Source organism: Argiope bruennichi, chromosome 5, assembly GCF_947563725.1.
Source record: "Argiope bruennichi chromosome 5, qqArgBrue1.1, whole genome shotgun sequence".
Lineage (NCBI taxonomy): Eukaryota > Metazoa > Arthropoda > Arachnida > Araneae > Araneidae > Argiope > Argiope bruennichi.
The window spans coordinates 131,387,455-131,399,915 of record NC_079155.1 but is presented as its reverse complement, the minus strand read 5'-3'; the positions used below and the strand labels follow the sequence as shown (position 1 = coordinate 131,399,915).

Sequence of the window (12,461 nt, the reverse complement as noted above, 5' to 3'; positions counted from 1 at the left end):
ATATAGTACTAATCAAATTTTAAAATAACACGGAAATTTAATCGAGAATAACTGAAAATGCACCAACTGGACATAATTCTGCAGTATTCTGTGTATCAAAGACAATGTTTTATAAAAATGCAAATATAAAGTTTATCTGTGCAATTGATATTTTTTTTTAATCTTGCAATTAGAATATTATAAAGCAAAATTTGCTAAAATGTTGTTATAAAGAATTTAATAACATACATGAATAACCAAGTACCTTCCAATTTTTGTCTACAGTTTCAGCTATGTTCAAACAAAATTTGGAGATTTAATTTTTATACAAAGCATGTCAGCAAGAAAAGAAAAATCCACATTACACTATCATTTAATAGGGATATATCATACATTTCTCACAGTGGATTTAAATTTAATACATTTCGTGTATTAAATCCACCATTACAACTTACAAATTACACCTATTATAGCTTATTCCAAAGAACCACTCCAAGAGAAAAGTTTTGAGAATGCTATCAAATGTTTCTAACACTGAAAAGGATTAGTTGTAGTATGACTGAACTATATGCTGAATTAACAGAAGACTTGACAAAAAGAAACTAATCAGGAACATGATTGTCAATTACACATACCAATTATCTTCCATTTGAAAACAAAATTTCAACTTTATATTATTATCCCAGAAATTCAGCATATAAATGAAATTGAAGAAAAATACCCAAGAAGGTAAAATAGGTACTGAAATTATAAAATGGTTTGAATTTTAAATAAAAATATTTTAGTATTTAACATCCCACTTGGAAATTACTGGTGGGCTGTTTTGGAAACATAAATAAATGATATGGATGATATTGAACTCCATGCTCTTTTCTACACATCTACATCGTACTAAAGGAATGATATTTGATCTCGGACAAATTGAGAGTACATCATACTTGACAAATATTTCAAGAAATCATATTTGCAATCCATTGACTTTGAAGCTGAGAGTGGTCCATAAAGAATGAAAACCTGAGAAATATGTATGTAGGAGAGAATATAAAAATCCTTATTTAAAAAAAAAAAAAAAATCTATGCAAAAAATCGTGGCTTAATCTTTTAGATTATCTAACAAATTATCTTTAAAAAAAAACCCCACAAATTGTTCCATATATATTAACTCTTAAATGAAATACATAAATTTTTATATCAAATATTAACAGAATGTAATTTTGAAACTTATTAACTTTACCGAAATTTATCTCATCTATTGTTCTTTTTGCAAATAATCCACAAAAATATTTAAGTACATTTAGAACATCAACAACAGTTTATTGAAGAAATAATGCATTTAAATTTATATAACTAGTTCCTCTTTTAAAACATAGCCATTCAATAAATAACTCTTTGCTGTGGAAAATGTCAATATTAATGAAATATTAACAAAAATTATTAGATCGGAATCTATCACCTACTCAGCTGATTCTGAAAGCTTTAATATTTACAAAAACACTGCCCATCCCCTCCCATGTAAAATTTTCACAGATTCAACTTCATCAAAAAATCATTTTGCCTTTTGTTAAATAGTTGAAATTATGTATTCAACAAAGTATATTATATAACAAAAATAGTTTATTGATATGAATATATTTACAGTTTATAATACCCAAATTTTATGGCCTCAAAAGTTTTCACCAAGCAAACAAAGAATGTCATTAAAGAGATAGTACAATCAATATATTGCCCTGTATGATCTTGGTGTAATTTGAAAATCACCAAGTAAACTGAAGGCATTAAATATCTCCAAGTACCTTTTTTGACATTTTGATAATTAATACAAAATTGTTAGAATTAATTATTTTTTAAAAGGTTGCATACTGAAAGCTTATGATCAATAATTAAAATATTTTACATGTAAAAACTGACTATTTGAAGCATCCATCCCAGTGGCTTATTCACAATAATTATAAAAGCAATTTTTTCCACAGGAAATTGTCATATGGCTATTTAGAAAGGCATGTTCAGTTCAAATGGAACATGATTAATTTGAAGAATAATATTAGTTTTTCCTTAATCAATGCCACAGTGATAGCACACTTATACACGTGCATGAATGACAATTGTATAACAGCAGCGAAAAGTATATGTGTATGGAGCATCTATCTTAAGAGGGAGCATAAAGAGAAAGAATATTTTTATATCATTATGCAGCAACCGAATGAAAATTTCATACTCCATGTGACATTTGTTTTTCTAACCACTGTTAATATAAAAACAATTTTCTAAAAATCAAGCAATGTCTCGGGCATTACATACTTTCACTACATTGCTAGTGCTTGATGATCATTTCAATCTGATTGATTTAACCTTGCTACGAATTTAAATTTTTTTATCAAAATAACAAATGTATTCATCACAATAAATTTATATATTAGCAAACTTGGTAGGTTTAAACTATTTAAGAGTTCTAGACAGTAGAAATAATAGTATAAATGTCAATAGTACAGAACTATAAAAAGTTAAAATCTCTTTCAACAATATTTGGCATAATGTGATAATGTAAATGACAATTTTTGATATAGTTTGTTCTTCCTTTTTAACAAATAGTATGGTTGCATTTATAAAACCATTGATATTGTTGGCATTAATTTTAATTTTTGCTTAAAATTATATTATATTATATTATATATATATATATATATATTAATGTGTTTAAGGGTCATTCCATGTCCCACAGAGAAAGAATTTCTATCCTCATCAACTCAGATTTCCTTGAAACTTTTCACAGGTGTACAAAATTAGAAAAATATAAAAATGCTACTAAATTATAAATTTTAAAACTCAAAATCCTCATAAATAGTGCCAGAACAAGAGATAGCATTTTTTTAAATAGCTGTAAAAACTTTCTGAATTAGGTTAGAAGCTTGAGGTAATACCATTTTACAACACTTTGCTCGATCTTTCCTATGATGTGCAACACTAAACAGATTAAGATAATCAAAAAAATTCTCAAAAGTAAACTTAAAAATTTAATTTCATTTTTTTAAAGTACACATTTAAAAATTTTCAAATAAATTCCATGATAAATCACAGAATGAAATATAAATTTGGGATGATAATGGCTTCATTGTTAAAAAAATGAAAGTTGGATTGCCTTTTCATAAATTAATTCTTTTAATGAGATTTAAATAAATTAAACTAATAATAATAACTATTCTAATTAAGATGTATAATTTCTAATAAATAATTTAAATAAAATAGAGGAAAATAGTAGATTAAAATGCAAGAATTATGGTACATTGAAAGTAAAAAAAACTTCCTTAACTACGAAACAAACTTTTTGTTGCTGCTGCTGAAAGTTATTCATGAGAAAGTGATGACACTGAGAAATCAGAAATTGTTAAAATTAGGTTTTCCAGTTATACAAGTAGGAGAGAAAAAATTAATAAACCTAACATTTTTACCTAAAAATTGGAACATTAGAAAGATGATATATAAATTAAATCAAACTACACAGTTAGGCAATCAAAAAGAATTATTAAAGAAAAAGTCTTTGGGAAGGTCAAAAAATAAAACTATGGAAAGGTTTCCAATAGACAGTTGGAATTGTACTTTCATTTTATAAGCATGGTGAAATTAGCAGGGCAATGCCAGATAATAAAAATTGCGTTTCAGTTGCTGAAGCCAAATGGAAGTAAAAAATGTTGAAAAGACTTGTACTGGGTAATCTTTAAAAAAGCATATAAACAATTTAAGGACAAGTTTATCAACATAAAAATAGGCTTCTCTAAATATGATGAAATGAGACCTCAACATTGATATTCTGTGGATCTCAGGCATTGATATTCTGCCCAAAATAAATCTAGTGACTCCTATTGGAAGAACTTATGTTCTTCTTGAAGTGATGTAAACCAAACAAATGAAGCTTTTTTAAGATTAAAATGATAAATAGATTTGATTATTTAATAGTAAGTTTGATATATTAGTGGAATCTTTATATCATTGTTCATGTTTATTTTCATAAAAATGTCAATATTAGTATTACTGTGTTAAAATTGATTCCAAGTTGAAATAATAAAAAAAAAAGCTTTAGTTTTTGTTTTTCAAACAATAAAGCCATTATCGTCCATATTTTGTGTGATTTATAACAATACAAATTATTCATGGAATAAATTTTAAAATATGTGCTTTTTGAAAAAATTCGATTAAAATTTTAAATTAGATCTTACGAATTTTTTTTTCTTATATAGTGTTTCATATCATAGCAAAAAACATGAAAGATGCTGTAACACCTAGCCTAGGCCTCTAGCTCAATTAGAAAAGCTTCTACAACAATTCAAAAAAATTGTTGCTTGCTGTTTTGAGCCCCATTTCTGAGAACTTAAAGAGATTTATAATTCAAAAATGACTTGACATATCTCATTATAATTTCATATTTTCCCCAAATCTATATCAATAGTATATCTGTACCAAATTCCAAGCAGATAGCGAGGCTAACACTTGCGTTGACTTGACGTAGAAAGATCCTTTAATACAAAGTGCACTATTGGTGAAGTCAATAAAGAAACATGCCTAAGGATGTTTATTCATTATTGTAACTTTGTATTAATTGATAAGGATAGATGTTTAACTACAGAAATGGCACAGAGAAACAGTACCTTTCAATAACATCTAATGAAATTCATTCAACGATTTAAAAACAGAAAATTCACAATGGTCAAAAAATTTTTAATTCTTAAATTCATCATATCCAAAAAGATTAGAAATTTTTTTATCAAAATAACACACAAAAATTTTATATTGGGCAGAACATATTTTATATACAATGTCAATCTTATACCAGTAGAATTTTTATCTTTTCATATGAGTTGCAAACATGACACATGCTTGGAATGAAAAAAAATAAATAAAAAATCATAAAATAAAGAATTGTGAATAAACTTATAAATAAAACTTAAACTTATTAAAAATACTTGAGAATTTTTTTGTATAAGTTTATTCACAAGATATTAAAAGCATTACATATTTTAAAACATGAAAAAATGAACTGATGTCAAGAATGGTACAATAAAGTTGAAATCCATATTTTTAGGGAAATGTGTCATGTTATATCATAAATATAATTCTTTATTAATGTAATATCATCTTTCTTTGCTAAAATGAAAAAAATTCTTCGGCAACTCAACAGACACAAGAAATGTGTAAGAGGAAAAAATATGATCCCGAATTTAAGATTTCTGTAAGTTTTCAGAGCCTTTATAATTATCTCAATAGCAGCAATACTATACGAAACTTAATTGAATGTTCATTCCAAAAGAAAATTAAATCATCCAATTTACAAGCTTATTATTTCGCATAAAGCTTAAATATATGTTTACAAACACAAATGGATTAAGAATAATCTTGCACTAAAACATCTATTGTTTAAAATAGATTTAATTCCAAACTTTATTCAATTCAAGAAGTTATAGCACTAAAAAAATGATTATTAAAATTGCTCAATGTAAATTTCAATAAAAAATACATTAGAAACCCTAGTAAAAAAAATCAGTTCAAAAACAACTTTGAAAAATTATAATTAATACTTTATTAATTATTAGTTCATATTTTCAATAAGCTTTAAAAATTTCAAGTGAATTTGAATTAAAAATGAAACACACTTCCAAATATTTTGTAAATAATATCAAATATCTTTCAAACAGTAAAAAAAAATGTAGAAACAGAAACAAGTTACAATATAGAGTTTAAATGACATCAAAATCACTAAAATAATCCTTATTATCAAAAATTATGAATTATTTTGCGTACTTCTGTGCTGAAATATATATATATATATAAAGGAAAGACGATAAGTATTTTCTCTCAGAAATATTCTTATAAAAGAAAATTTCTGTGAGAAAATTTAATATACAATAATAATAAGTAAATAATAATTTTTGTCTGCAATTTCTTATATTAGTAAGGATCAGCAAATGAAGTTCTAAAATAAAATATAAGTAAATTAATAATGGTCACTAAAAATGAGCATGAAAAATGAATTACAAAATGCTTTCAAAATAATGCATCTAAAAATATCATTTTATATTCCGTCATTTTAGACAGTGTTTTCATTTAAATACATTTAAAATCAAAAGATATTACAAAAGGTTATAAGAATCGATTTATAAATGCAACAGAAAAGTAAAAAATATTCAGAATCACAAGAAAAAAGAAATTTTTTAAGCAGTTGATAATAATCAAGGTGCAAATTTTACAGATAACACAGGAAAATAGACAATTATAACAAGTTCTTCCATATTATGACTATCAAAATCTTTCGGATCAGTTTTATCATATAACTTTTAATGAAATTTTTCTACTTAGACAGTCGTTTAACAAATTAAATATTAAGTTATAAAAACGTAGTAACATACCTTCAAAATAATATATGTTCCAAATGAATATAAAGCATGCAATTTAATAAAAATAATTTCAGCTTTCTATTCACACAACTTTATAAAGGATGACGAATAATCCGCATTAACATCCTCTGTAAATCATTGTAACATTTGTAATTCCAAAAAAAGAACTAAATTTTTCCGTCCACTCACACTCCTCAACTAGCAATAGCTTCCAGTCATGTCAGTTTACTTGATACTCAGAAACTACATCGATTATCGCCAGCTGGTTATATCGATGAGAATTTATCTTAAAGAAAACTTTCTTCGCCAATCAAAGGAGAGAGTTAAAATGAACCAATGAAATGTCAGTGTTTCCTTTCCGTAAACAGTCGTAGAGGCTATAGTCTTAGTACAGCAACTTTAGTATTTTTCTTTGGAAGAATTTTATGCCAATCTCTTTTTTATAGAAGCATTTTTCATTTCATTTTAAATAATATCTAAGAAATTCGCAGCATTTTGTGAATGCTTCCTATTTGGGTAAGATAAGGAAGACGCATTTTAGCAACTTGGACATAGGTGTCACAAGTTTTCTCTATACTATATAGCCCAAGTAATGCATAAAATCGTATAATATTATAAATTTTATAAAAAGTAATATTATTTAGCATTTTTCCTAATATTGAAACACTTTAAAACTTAAGAATTTTGTAATATTATGTGACATATTTGCGTGATAATGAGCAATACTAAAAAAAAATACTGTGTAATAATATACAATAGAGTAGAACAAAAATGTCTTTTTTTTTTTTTTTTTTAGATTTTAGTTTTAGTTAGTACGGAAAAGTTGCCTTTTACGTTCAATAACAATATTTAAATGTTTGGTTGCAATATTGAAAAAAGCTTGAAATTTATTTTAAAAAATGGAAATTTTTAAAAGGGCCTTTGAAAATTTTTCTTAGATTTCAGTTTGGTAATAGTGCGGAAAAGTTGCCTTTTAGGTTCAAAAACAATATTTTAAAATTTTGTTGCAATATTACCTTATCTTAACCCATCCAGAGCCGACTGTCTAGCTTAGGAATGTTCTTAAAACGGCCTCAGTCAAAATAAAGGTTGAATACAACTTACTAGATAAGAAATTGGCAGAACATTCGTAAACCGGCCTGGTATGATTTTGCTTTCCCCTGACCATTCACAACAGGGGGTAAACTTTCCCGCGTCTCGACCATCACCACCCCCTAAACACCTGGGATTTTGAATAGTACTGACAGATCAATCAAGTAATAAATCTGTCGACGCAGGGCAATTGCCATGTGGTTTTTCGACTAAGAAGTTGGTTTTCGCTTTGAGAACTAAGGACTTGTCTTTTAATCTGCAATGTTTACAGAAAATAGAATTTGTTCAAAAATAAATTTTTAAAAAATTCCTCAATATGATTTTATAAATTTTTATTAGTAATAGAAAAATTTGTTTAATAAATTATTTAAAAGGAATTATCATTCATCAAATTGCATTACAAATATAATACATTCTTTTTGCTGACATTCAGTGAATTTTAATTAAGTTTTTTTCTAATTTTTAGTTGTAAGCCTTTTACTCGCATATTATATATATAATGGATGAATATATAGTTCTCTGATTAAAATAAATTATAAAAATTTATTATTAATAATTTAAAAATACTACATTCATTTCGGAAATAAATCTGTTATTGAAAATTATAAATAAATATTCGTATTATTTTTTTTTTTTTTGTTTTTCATTCCATTTTTTTAAGTTCTGAAAATAATAAAACAATCTTTTGTCAATATATAGTAGGTGAATATTTAATTGATAATATGTTGATAAAAATATTATTAACTTCAATATTTTTGACTTATTATCTTATTTTGAAATAATTAAAAAAATAAGTTGAAATAATAAATTTTTAAAGTTAATTTTAATACTTAAATAAGAAAACATATTAATGTATCCATTTACTCACGAGGCTTATATCTGATAAAAATCTTCATTTCATTCATATATTTAATAAGTGAATATTTTGAATGTCAATTTCTTATATCATTCCTAATCTTGTCACAAATCTTGGTAAAAATTACTCATAGTCAGTGCAGAAATATTTTCATAAATCCATGCATTTCTCTGCTGACAAATATTGCGAAGAATCTTTCCTTCATCTTACTCCATCAATGAAATCAAAATTTCAATTGTACCCATTTTATTAAGTTACAATATTATGATTTTTTTATGAAAATTCGTAAATTATCTCGTAGATAAAAACGAGACTTAGCTGCATGTGTCCAGCAATTAAGAATTACCCTTTCAGACCGTTGCTTCCATGCTCTTCATTTCTGAACAAATCAAACGAATTTCATTGGAAATATTTATAAGGTATTTCACTGCATGTGAATTTCAAAAGATGGATGCACAATAAAATAAAAGAAAAACAATCAGGAGTAAGTAATCATAACTTCAGCAACGTTTAAAACCCGTAAGTGAAAAATAAGGTCTTTATTTTATTGCAACAATAAAAATACTTGCTACAAATTTTGGCATATTAATTAAAATAAAACAAATTGTAGATATTAATGAATCTGTAATAATTTTGCCAGTTTGTGGAGGAAGGGTAGAGTTCTTCATTTAAAGGATCTTATCCTACGGTCACAAAAATTGGATGGAAGAAAATTGACTTAACAATGACATAACATATTAAGAAGGTTGTGCTAAATCAGAAATAATATATGTATAAGTTATTTTATATATATAAGAAAAATAGAGAAAAGCGAGAATTTTTTACGTCATAGAATTAATTAGCAAAGACTGGGTCGGAGAATCATGTTGGGGTGGTAAAGCAGGGAGTTATTGGTGGTATTAGTCACACATAACTCATCGGGGTCTCATGATGTTAAAATTTTCTTAGCATCAGTAACCATTCCTTATCAAAGCAAAAATAATATTCACAAATAGCTTTTAAAAAATGCAAAAGGTAATATTTTCATAAATTATTAATTTTTAAAGCATAATAAAAATTTAAATAAAAATTTAATTTTTTAAAAAAATTTATTTTAGCCAGATTTTTTCATCATTACTACAGATAAATTGAATAATTCCCAATCATATACGTCAAAAATAGTATTTAATATCAAAATATTTCTATACTTATTCGAAATTTTACGAGTCAATTTCACGCACATGCGCAGCATTCATTCGTATTCTTAGCATTGTGCTTTTAGACCAGATTGACACCGTATTGAAAATTTTAATGGACAGTCGTAATGAGATTCTTAGACACTTCAGAAACTCTGAGGTTGCGAGGCTAGGTGGCTGGATCGGTAGAGTGCAGCGCTTAGTTTTGGAGGTCTTCTGTTCGAGGCTCGAAGCCGACAAATATTTATATATATATATATATATATAAATTTATTTTAGAAAGTTTTCTCCGTCATTCCTAGAGATAAATTGAATAATTCCAAATCATCTACGTCAAAAATAGAATTTAATATCAAAATATTTCTATATTTATTCGAAATTTTACCAGTCAAATTCAGGCACATGCGCAGAATTCATTCGTATTCTTAGCATTGTGCTTTTAGACCAGATTGACACCGTATTTAAAATTTTACTGGACAGTCGAAATGAGATTATTAGACACCTCAGAAGCTTTGAGGATACGACGTTTGGTGCCTGGATCGGTAGAGTGCAGCGCTTACTTTTGCAGGTCTTCAGTTCGAGTCTATAAGCCGACAAATATTTTTATATATATATATTTTTTAATTTATTTTAGAAAGTTGTCTCCATCATTCCTAGAGATAAATTGAATAATTCCAAATCGTCTACGTCAAAAATAGAATTTAGCCAGTTTTCTTCATCATTCCTAGAGATAAATTGAATTATTCCAAATCGTATTCATCAAAAATACAATTTAATATCAAAATATTTCAATATTTATTCGAAATTTTACGGGTCAAGTTCAGGCACCTGGCAGAATTCATTCGTATTCTTAGCATTGTGCGTTTAGACCAGATTGACACCGTATTTAAAATTTTACTGGACAGTCGTATTGAGATTCTTAGACCCTTCAGAAGCTCTCAGTTTTCGAGAATTGGTGGCTGGATCGGTAGAGTGTACCTTTTAGTTTTGCATGTCTTCAGTTCGCGGCTCTTAGCCGACAAATATTTATATATATATATATTTCTTTTACTTTATTTTAGTCAGTTTTACGCATCATTCCTAGAGATAAATTGAATAATTCGAAATCATCTAAGACAAAAATAGAATTTTATATCAAAATATTTCTATATTTATTCGAAATTTGACGAGTCAAGTTGACGCACAAGCGCAGAATTCATACGTATTCTTAGCATTGTTCTTTTAGACCAGATTGACACCGTATTTAAAATTTTACTGGACAGTCGTAATGAGATTCTTAGACACTTCAGAAGCTCTCAGGTTTACGAGGCATGGTGGCTGGATGAGTATAGTGTAGCTCTTAGCCGAAAAATATTTTTATATATATTTTTTTAATTTATTTTTGCCAGTTTTCTGCATCATCCTTAGAGATAAATTGAATAATTCGAAATCATCTACGTCAAAAATAGAATTCAATATCAAAATATATCTATATTTATTCGAAATTTTACGAGTCAAGTTCAGGCACATGCTCAGAATTCGTTCGTATTTTTAGCATTGTGCTTTTAGACCAGATGGACACCGTATTTAAAATTTTACTGGACAGTCGTAATGAGATTTTTAGACACTTCAGAAGCTCTCAGTTCGTGAGGCTTGGTGGCTGGATCGGTAGAGTGTAGGGCTTAGTTTTGCAGGTCTTCACTTCTAGACTCGAATCTGACAAATTATTTATATATATATTTTTTTTAATTTATTTTAGCCAGTTTTCTCCATTATTCATAGAGATTAATTGAATTATACCAAATCTTCTACGTCAAAAATAGAATTTAATATCAAAATATTTCTATATTTATTCGAAATTTACGAGTCTAGTTCACGCACATGCGCAGAATTCATTCGTATTCTTAGCATTGTGCTTTTAGACCAGATTGACACCGTATTGAAAATTTTACTGGACAGTGGTAATGAGATTCTTAGGCACTTCAGAACCTCTCAGTTCGTGAGGTTTGGTGGCTGGATCGATAGAGTGTAGGGCTTAGTTTTGCAGGTCTTCAGTTCTAGACTCGAATCTGACAGATATTTATATATATATATATATATTTTAAATTTATTTTAGCCAGTATTCTCCATTATTCATAGAGATTAATTGATATTTCCAAATCATCTACGTCAAAAATAGAATTTAATATCAAAATATTTCTATATTTATTCGAAATTTACGAGTCTAGTTCACGCACATGCGCAGAATTCATTCGTATTCTTAGCATTGTGCTTTTAGACGAGATTGAGACCGTATTTAAAATTTTACTGGACAGTCGGAATGAGATTCTTAGACACTTCAGAAGCTCTGATGTTACGAGGCTTGCTGGCTGGATCTTTAGAGTGTAGAGATTAGTTTTGCAGGTCTTCAGTTCTAGACTCGAATCTGACAAATATTTATATATATATATACTTTTTAAATTTATTTTAGCCAGTTTTATTTAGCCAGTTTACGCATCATTCCTAGAGATAAATTGAATAATTCGAAATCATCTAAGTCAAAAATAGAATTTTATATCAAAATATTTCTATATTTACTCAAAATTTTACGAGTCAAGTTAACGCACATGCGCAGAATTCATACGTATTCTTAGCATTGTTCTTTTAGACCAGATTGACACCGTATTTAAAATTTTACTGGGCAGTCGGAATGAGATTCTTAGACACTTCAGAAGCTCTGATGTTACGAGGCTTGCTGGCTGGATCGGTAGAGTGTAGAGATTAGTTTTGCAGGTCTTCAGTTCTAGACTCGAATCTGACAAATATTTATATATATATATACTTTTTAAATTTATTTTAGCCAGTTTTATTTAGCCAGTTTACGCATCATTCCTAGAGATAAATTGAATAATTCGAAATCATCTAAGTCAAAAATAGAATTTTATATCAAAATATTTCTATATTTACTCAAAATTTTACGAGTCAAGTTAACGCACATGCGCAGAATTCATACGTATT

The 12,461-nt window shown here is 27.2% G+C and overlaps 1 protein-coding gene across 2 annotated transcripts in view; it reads right to left on the bottom strand.

Moving 5' to 3' along the window:
* Positions 1–6,586, bottom strand: part of LOC129968653 (activated Cdc42 kinase-like) — a 99,482-nt gene extending 92,896 nt beyond the window's left edge. For both annotated transcript variants that reach the window (XM_056082762.1, XM_056082764.1), the window contains exon 1: positions 6,375–6,586. The gene's annotated coding sequence lies outside the window, so the exon portion shown is untranslated. The remainder of the gene's footprint in view (positions 1–6,374) is intronic.
* Positions 6,587–12,461: the final 5,875 nt, after the last annotated feature.